Below are 7,680 nucleotides of genomic sequence, written 5' to 3' on the forward strand. Positions count from 1 at the left end.
CTTCCTGACCAGGTATAGGTCAGGTGGCACGCCCTTGCAACCGCTAGGACGTGTGCCGGAACATTTGTGGGATGACGTCGAGGGACCAGGGCCCACAGCAGTCTTGGAAGCCTCCCGGCTCTTCGTGTTGCTTAACCACTGCTCGCCGGTGGGTTTTGGCAGGCAACACATTCTGGCACGCCCGGTGGGACAATCTTCTGCAACAACCACGTCAACATCCGAGATGGCGGAAGAACCGATCAAGTACGAAGATCTGCCTGCTTAGCACAAGAAGAAATACGAGGAGCTCAAGGCCATCTTCGAAGCCGATCTCATCGGCTCTTTTGAGAGGACCCGTTCGCACGGCATTAAGTTCAAAGGGTTCCAACCCGAAGGCGCGTTAGAGGGACTAGATCTATCTCTCCCTTCGGAGGAACGTACCAGAGCCCTACGACAGGAAATTAACTATGCCGTGGCTCATTCTCTTCATCGGCATTCTGAGAGCTTGGTGAACACTCTGGAGCGTGTTGCGCTTAATGTGGTTCAAGAAATCATGAAGCATCAGTATTCTCCGTCAGGACCTGATCTAGGAACTCACCAGGGGGAGATATCGTTCTATACTAGGCCACCACTGCAATACACGTTTGCAGCTCCATAGCAACAAGGTTCACCGGCGTACGTTGTCTACAAGGTTGGAGGCGATCCTGGCGATTACCAATTCCTGTATGAGCCGCCCAAGGAGATTCCGCATGGATACGTGTGCACGTACGTGCCGGACTGCAACAACTGGGCGAATCAGATTACGGCAGGAGGGGTTGCTGGGACAGGAGTAGTTGCTGGAGCGGGAGGCAGTTCTGGAGCAGATGCTGAGAAACAGGCGTGGCTAGCTAAATATGCCACCGGAACAAGTCATGAACGCTCAACCTCTGCAGCTCCTACGGCAGATCAGATTACTGCAATCTTGAGAGACCAGTTCGGCATCTTGCCAAAGAAGAGAATGATCGGCTATTCCTGTTGGAGATATGCCCAAGAGGCAATAATAAAATGGTTATTATAATATATCTTTGTGTTTATGATAATGTTTGCATACCATGCTATAATTGTATTAACCGAAACATTGATACATGTGTGTTATATAAACAACAAGGAGTCCCTAGTAAGCCTCTTGTATAACTAGCTTGTTGATTAATAGATGATCATGGTTTCGTGATCATGAACATTGGATGTTATTAATAACAAGGTTATGTCATTAGGTGAATGATATAATGGACACACACCCAAATGAGCGTAGCATAAGATCAAGTCATTAAGTTCATTTGCTATAAGCTTTCAATACATAGTTGTCTTAATCCTTCGACCATGAGATCATGTAAATCACTTACACCGAAAGGGTACTTTGATTACATCAAACGTCATTGCGTAAATGGGTGACAATAAAGGTGGGATTAAGTATTCGGAAAGTGTGAGTTGAGGCATATGGATCAATAGTGGGATTTGTCCATCCTGATGACGGATAGATATACTCTGGGCCCTGTCGGTGGGATGTCATCTGATTAGGTTGCAAGCATATGAATGGTTCATAAGAGATCACATACCACGGTACGAGTAAAGAGTACTTGTCGGTAACGAGGTTGAACAAGGTATGGAGATACCAATGATCGAACCTCGGACAAGTAAAATATCGCGTGACAAAGGGAATCGGCATCATATGTAAATGGTTCAATCGATCACTAAGTCATCGTTGAATATGTGGGAGCCATTATGGATCTCCAGATCCCGCTATTGGTTATTGCTCGGAGAGGAGTCTCGACCATGTCTGCATAGTTCGCGAACCGTAGGGTGACGCGCTTAAGGTTCGATGTCGCATAAGTAGATTTGAATATGGTATGGAGACGAATTTTGTTCGGAGTCTCGGATGTGATCCAGGATGTCACGAGGAGGTCCGGAATAGTCCGGAGAATAAGATTCATATAAGGGAAGTTGATTTCTAGGTTTCGGAAAAGTTCGGGATTTTTCCGGTGGATGACCGGGAAGGTTCTAGAAGGTTCCGGGGGTCCCACCAGTGGGCCCACGACCCTAGGAGGCCTAGCATGGGCCGAGGGGGTGCTACCTAGCCTAATGGGCCAGGGGCACATGCCCCTCAAGGCCCAGCCGGCCAAACCCCTAGGGTTTCCCCAAAACCCTAGGGGGGATCAACTTGGGGGGGAAGAAATCCTCTTCCCCCCACTTGGCCGCCGCCCCCCTAACCCTAGATGGGAAAGGGGGCCACCCCAGCCGACCCTCCCCATATATAAAGAGGGGAGGGGGTGGCCGGCCACCATCCCCTTGATTTGCCCCCTCCTCTGGCCGCCTCTCTCCTCCACGATACGCTGTTCTGGCTTGGCGAAGCCCTGCAGCTTTTCTTCCTCCACCACCACCACCACGCCGTCGTGCTGCTGGAATTTGGAGGAGATCTACCACACCTTCGCTGCCCGCTGGAACGGGGAGAGGAAGGGCTTCATCGACACCGCACGCGCGACCGAGTACGGAAGTGCTGCCGGATTGCAGCACTGGGGATGATCGTCTACATCAACAACGAGATCTGATCTCGTAGGCTTTGGAAATCATCAAGGGTTAGTATCTTATCAATCTCGTTGCTTCGATCTTGCAGATTAGATCTTGGGTGTTCCATAGATTAGATCTTGGATTTATTCGTCTTGCGGTAGGAAAATTTTTGTTTTCTATGCTACGAACCCCATCAATTCCAAGCCGTATCCCAACGAGTATGACCTAATTCCACTACCGCCTAAGTATCGGCTCCCTGACTTCACAAAATTCAGTGGATCAGAAGGGTCCAGCTCAATTGAACACGTGAGCCGATATTTAGCACAGTTGGGCATGGTCTCAGCTTCAGACGAGCTACGTGTGAGGTTCTTTTCACAGTCTCTCACGGGTCCGGCCTTTGGGTGGTACACCTCGTTGCCACCAGATTCGGTTCGAACGTGGAAGCAGCTGGAAGAGCAGTTTCACATACAATATCATTCAGAAGCTACTGAAGCTGGCATTGCCGATCTGACCCAGGTTCGGCAAAGGCGAGGAGAGACGGTTTCTGAATACATCCAGCGCTTCAGGACCGTCAGGAACCAATGTTATTCGGTTCGTTTATCTGAGAAGGAAGCATGCGAGCTGGCGATAGCAGGCCTGTCAGCACCGCTCAAAGATGTGACCTTCCAAGCAGACTACAATTCACTGGCGCATATGGTTCAGAAATTGACGTCGTATGAACAGCGCCACCCAGAATTGTACCAGGACAAATTCAAGCGCGTCGCCCTGATCGAGGCGGAAGAAGATGAAGATTCTGCAGGAGATCAGGAAGTCGCTGTAGCTGAATGGACTCGGGGGGCAAAACCCGTGTCCTGCAAGTGGGTGAAACAACCAGGGCCTGCAAAAGGGTTTGACTTTGATTTAAGCAAAACGGAGCAAATTTTTGATTTGCTGCTAAACGAAAAACAGCTGAAGTTACCCGAAGGCCACAAAATCCCCACGTTACAAGTGGCATCACACGTTCACTTATGCCACCAATGACCGCAAAGTCTTGCGCGGACAAATTCAAATGGCGATAGAACAAGGCCGATTACTCTTCGGTCAGTTTGCCATGAGAGTTGACACACATCCGTTTCCTGACATCAACATGGTCGATCTCAGTCACTGCATAAGACGCGAGCCAGGCTTCTCGTTTGATGTCAACATGGCAGGACTTGTAGCCCGCCATGGCAAGGATAAGCCAGAGAGCAGTCACTCCCGTGGCAAAGATGAAGAGGAGGCCGATCCACGCGACCGGCCCCAGTATGATGACAGACGGTATTTGACTGAGGAAGAGGTGAGAAGCGTGCGGTATCAACGACCACTTTCCGCGCACCTCCTTAACAAATATGAGCAGCAGTATGACCGACGTCGGCGCTACGACGTAGATGATAAGAGAGATCGTCGGTCTGATGCAGATGACAGGAAATACCGTCGATATGACAGAAACAATGAAGGGTATGAGCGTCACGCTAGAGGGAGGTCAAGAGAGAAAGAGGACATGGATAGGCATTGGAACTGTCCTTTCTTCAAACACTGCTGGGACTCAGGAATGAGCCGATTGCCTACAATCGAGAACTGCCCAGAATGTAGACAGCAGAGGAAGGGAACAAATGAAGTTTCAGTGTTCAAGCGTCTAGGACCTCTCCCACCTCAGAGCAAACGAGCTGAGTCATCTCGAGATGAAGATTTCGAGGAGTCAGATGAGGAAGAAGATAAATATCACCGGCCAAGGTGGTGCCCTGATGGACTCAGCCACTCCCAAAAGCGCAGAGTGCAACGGCTATGAAACTTGGAGGAAGCCGAGGCGCAGTACCTGTACACGTTAAGGAAAGCACAGCCCGATCTGGCCGTGAAAATTCAGCAAACGTTGGAGATGGAGACTCGCCCACCAAAGAAAGTGTGGCGACCCAAGCAGAGAAAAGCCGATGCAGAGGCATCGGCTGATACAAACATGGTGTTCATTCTCCCGTCAGAGTTTTGTGCTCCAAGAGACGAGGAAGTGTCAGTGGCACAGTTTGATTGCGGCCCGCGGCCAGTCATCTTTGAGAAGCCACGAAAGAGGAGCTACAGGCATCTGAAAGCCCTATACTTGAAAGGTTATATCAATGGGCAGCCTATCAGCAAGATGCTGGTTGACATGGGAGCAGCAGTCAATATAATGCCGTACTCCATGTTGCGACGTTTGGGACGTTCCAATGAAGATCTGATCAAGACCAACGTCACACTAAGCGATTTCAACGGCCAAGTGTCAGAAGCCAAGGGTGTTCTGAACGTAGACTTAAAAACCATCCCTACCTCGTTCTTCATCGTCGACAGCAAAAGCACTTACGCTGTCCTGCTAGGAAGGGATTGGATCCACGCTAACTGTTGCATTCCATCCACAATGCATCAGTGCATCATACAATGGGATGGAGATGAAGTGGAGGTTGTTCATGCAGATGACTCGATCGAGATCTCTTTGGCTGGCATGAACATTTGGGATGCAGACGACCAATAACCGCTCTCTGGAATCAATCTGGACGGTTGTGAGCGCATCGAAGCTTCAAAAAACGGGGTGAGGCTGGTCTTATCCACTGGCCTGACAGAGTAGCAAGATCCAAGTCTATGGACGTACGTGGCAAGGCCGATCCCTGCGATCGGCCCCAAAAAATAAAAAGCAAGGATCTCACCTCAAGCATGTCACGTAGCTATAGCAGAGAACCAAGAAGTTGTAAACCCTCATTAAGCATTGCAATGAAAAAGGAGGCCGGTTCTAGCAATCGGCCAAAATTAGCCTCAACATCCCTTCTGCCTGTGTTCAACATTGATTTAGCAGGCGATGGAAAGCTGGGGTACGGGTTTACATTAGCTGATGAACTAGAAGAGATTGACATTGGTCTTGGGGATAAGCCACGACCAACATTTATCAGCAAAAAGTTGGATCCACAGCTAAGTTGACCTTTACCACGCGATACAACTGCAAGGGAGGCCGATTCCAGCAATCGGCCAAAATTATTCTCACCATACGGTTAGCCGCTGTGCTATTTAGCATGGTGAGTGGTGTGGCAGGCTTGTAGTTGGCTGGAAAGCCGATATATTCAATTACTTGAAGGATTCGGCTCGGGGGGCATACACACAGAGAAGGTACGAGGCCACGAAGTATGTACCCAGGAGTGGCCGATTCATGAAATCGATTGGCTAATAAAAAAATCGAAAATAGAAAAATTTTAAGCACAGCCGATGCTCGGACATCGACTTAAGAATAAACAGCCGATGCACAGCCATCGACTTTAGAATTACAGAGTTTAAGCTGCCACTTGAGCAGGCCTCACTGAAGGAAAGTTTCTAAGGAGTGCACCAGTACGGACGTGATCCACCTCTGCGATCTCGGCCTCCTCATCATCATCCTTAACCTGAAGGCAGACGACGTCACGACTGGCCAGAGCTTCAACTGCAACATCACTGGGACGTGGGGCTGGATTTCTTCAAGGATGTTCTTCACCTCCTCACAGTTTTCGACCAATGTCTCAATGGGGGAAGAAAGCAGAGCTTTGAGGCGTTGGAGCTGGGACTTGGTTCGTCACACGCTGTGGAGGGGCCGGCTCGATAGATTCAGGGTCGAACGACAGCAAGCCTGAGAGATCACAACCCTGACAAACAACAAGAGCAGCATAAGCATGCAGATCAGGGTAAGGGCGAGCCCAACAAAGGGAGCATACTTCTCCTAGGACCATGGGAACAGCCGATGACGATGCCATCGGCTGTGGCGTTTTTGCATGGGGTTTGGCCAAGGTGGCGACTTGGTCGATGTCACCTTTAGAGGTTGTTACGTCCAGAGTTGTGGAGGGCATCAGAACTTCATCAACATCCCCACTGGAAGTTTCATCAGTCTGCAAAAAAGATGGTGAGCCGATCTGAGCAGCAAAGCACAAGAATTGAGCTAGGAGGAGTTGGAGAGCCATTACATTTGAAGCTTCTTGGTTCGAGGAAGGGGTTTGCTGATCCTTCCGAGCCGAGCCCTCTTGGTGCATCGACTCTTTGTGCGTAAGCTTCCCTGCCCTGTTTTGATGAACTTGATGGGCAGCAAGTTCAGGGGCTGACCTTTTCTTGGAAGCCGATGGTGGCACATCTGGCTGGTTTTGCGTGGTGGTGTCCTCAGAGGTGCCCGAGCTTGAGCTTCGTCGGCTGGACTGCGTTTCATCGCTGGTATTATCTTCAGTAGAGGTCTACAAGAGCAGGATTAATGAACTAACATGCTATTAAAGCCTAGAAGGATGAATGGAACAAGTCGGGGTATAGATTAGCTTGCATATAAGCTTTCTTGAGTTGGCACAGGGTTTTTGCCCTTCAAAGTTTTCCTGGCAGCCACCTTTCTCACTGCTGTTCTCGCCCTGAATGGGGCTCGGGGGGCAGCTGGCCCTGAAGATTCTTTGCTCTTGGGAGCCGATTTTGTTGGAATCGGCTGGCTCTGCATTACAACCTTTTCGAAAGGTGGTGAGTTCTTGCAGAAGAGAACCACCAGAGCTGGTGGGGGGAATTTGAAGAGGGAGCCATCATCATTGATAGGCTCTGGGCCATCTTATTGCTGCAAAGAAACAGAGCAGGGTTATAAACATCACTGTAAACTATCGCAAGGAAATTTGTGGGCAAGTGGTACCTGTTCTGCAGAAGTATCAGCTTCAGCATCAAGTCGTTTCAGCAACGGTCCTAGAGCTCTCCTGAAGGCATTAATTCAGGAGTTTTTTGCCGTTAAATCTAACAGTACGCTCAGGTGATTTGGAGTCTAAAATCTAGGGTTCGCGCGGCTGTGGGCTGGACCTGTTTGATTGGAAATTTGGGATCTGAAGTTGAGCAAGGGTTGGAAGTTAACGTTTGAGGGGATAACTGAATTGACCTGTCTTGCAATTTATCGTGAAGGACTGATGCGTTGCCATCGGCTCATTGAGCATTGACCAAGTTGACAATCGGCAAAATTAGCATAAAGGAAATCGGCAAAATCAAAGGAAGTTCTTCATGGCAAAATCAAAGGGAGTTCTTCATTAATAATGGGATTTCTTACATAGAAGAGTTGATTGCTCTCAAAAGGAAGAACCAGGGGATACATTGCCCCATCTACTACTACTGATCCTATGCTAAGGATCCTATCTATGGGCCGTC

Source organism: Lolium perenne, chromosome 5 (genome assembly GCF_019359855.2).
Source record: "Lolium perenne isolate Kyuss_39 chromosome 5, Kyuss_2.0, whole genome shotgun sequence".
Taxonomy (NCBI): Eukaryota; Viridiplantae; Streptophyta; class Magnoliopsida; order Poales; family Poaceae; genus Lolium; species Lolium perenne.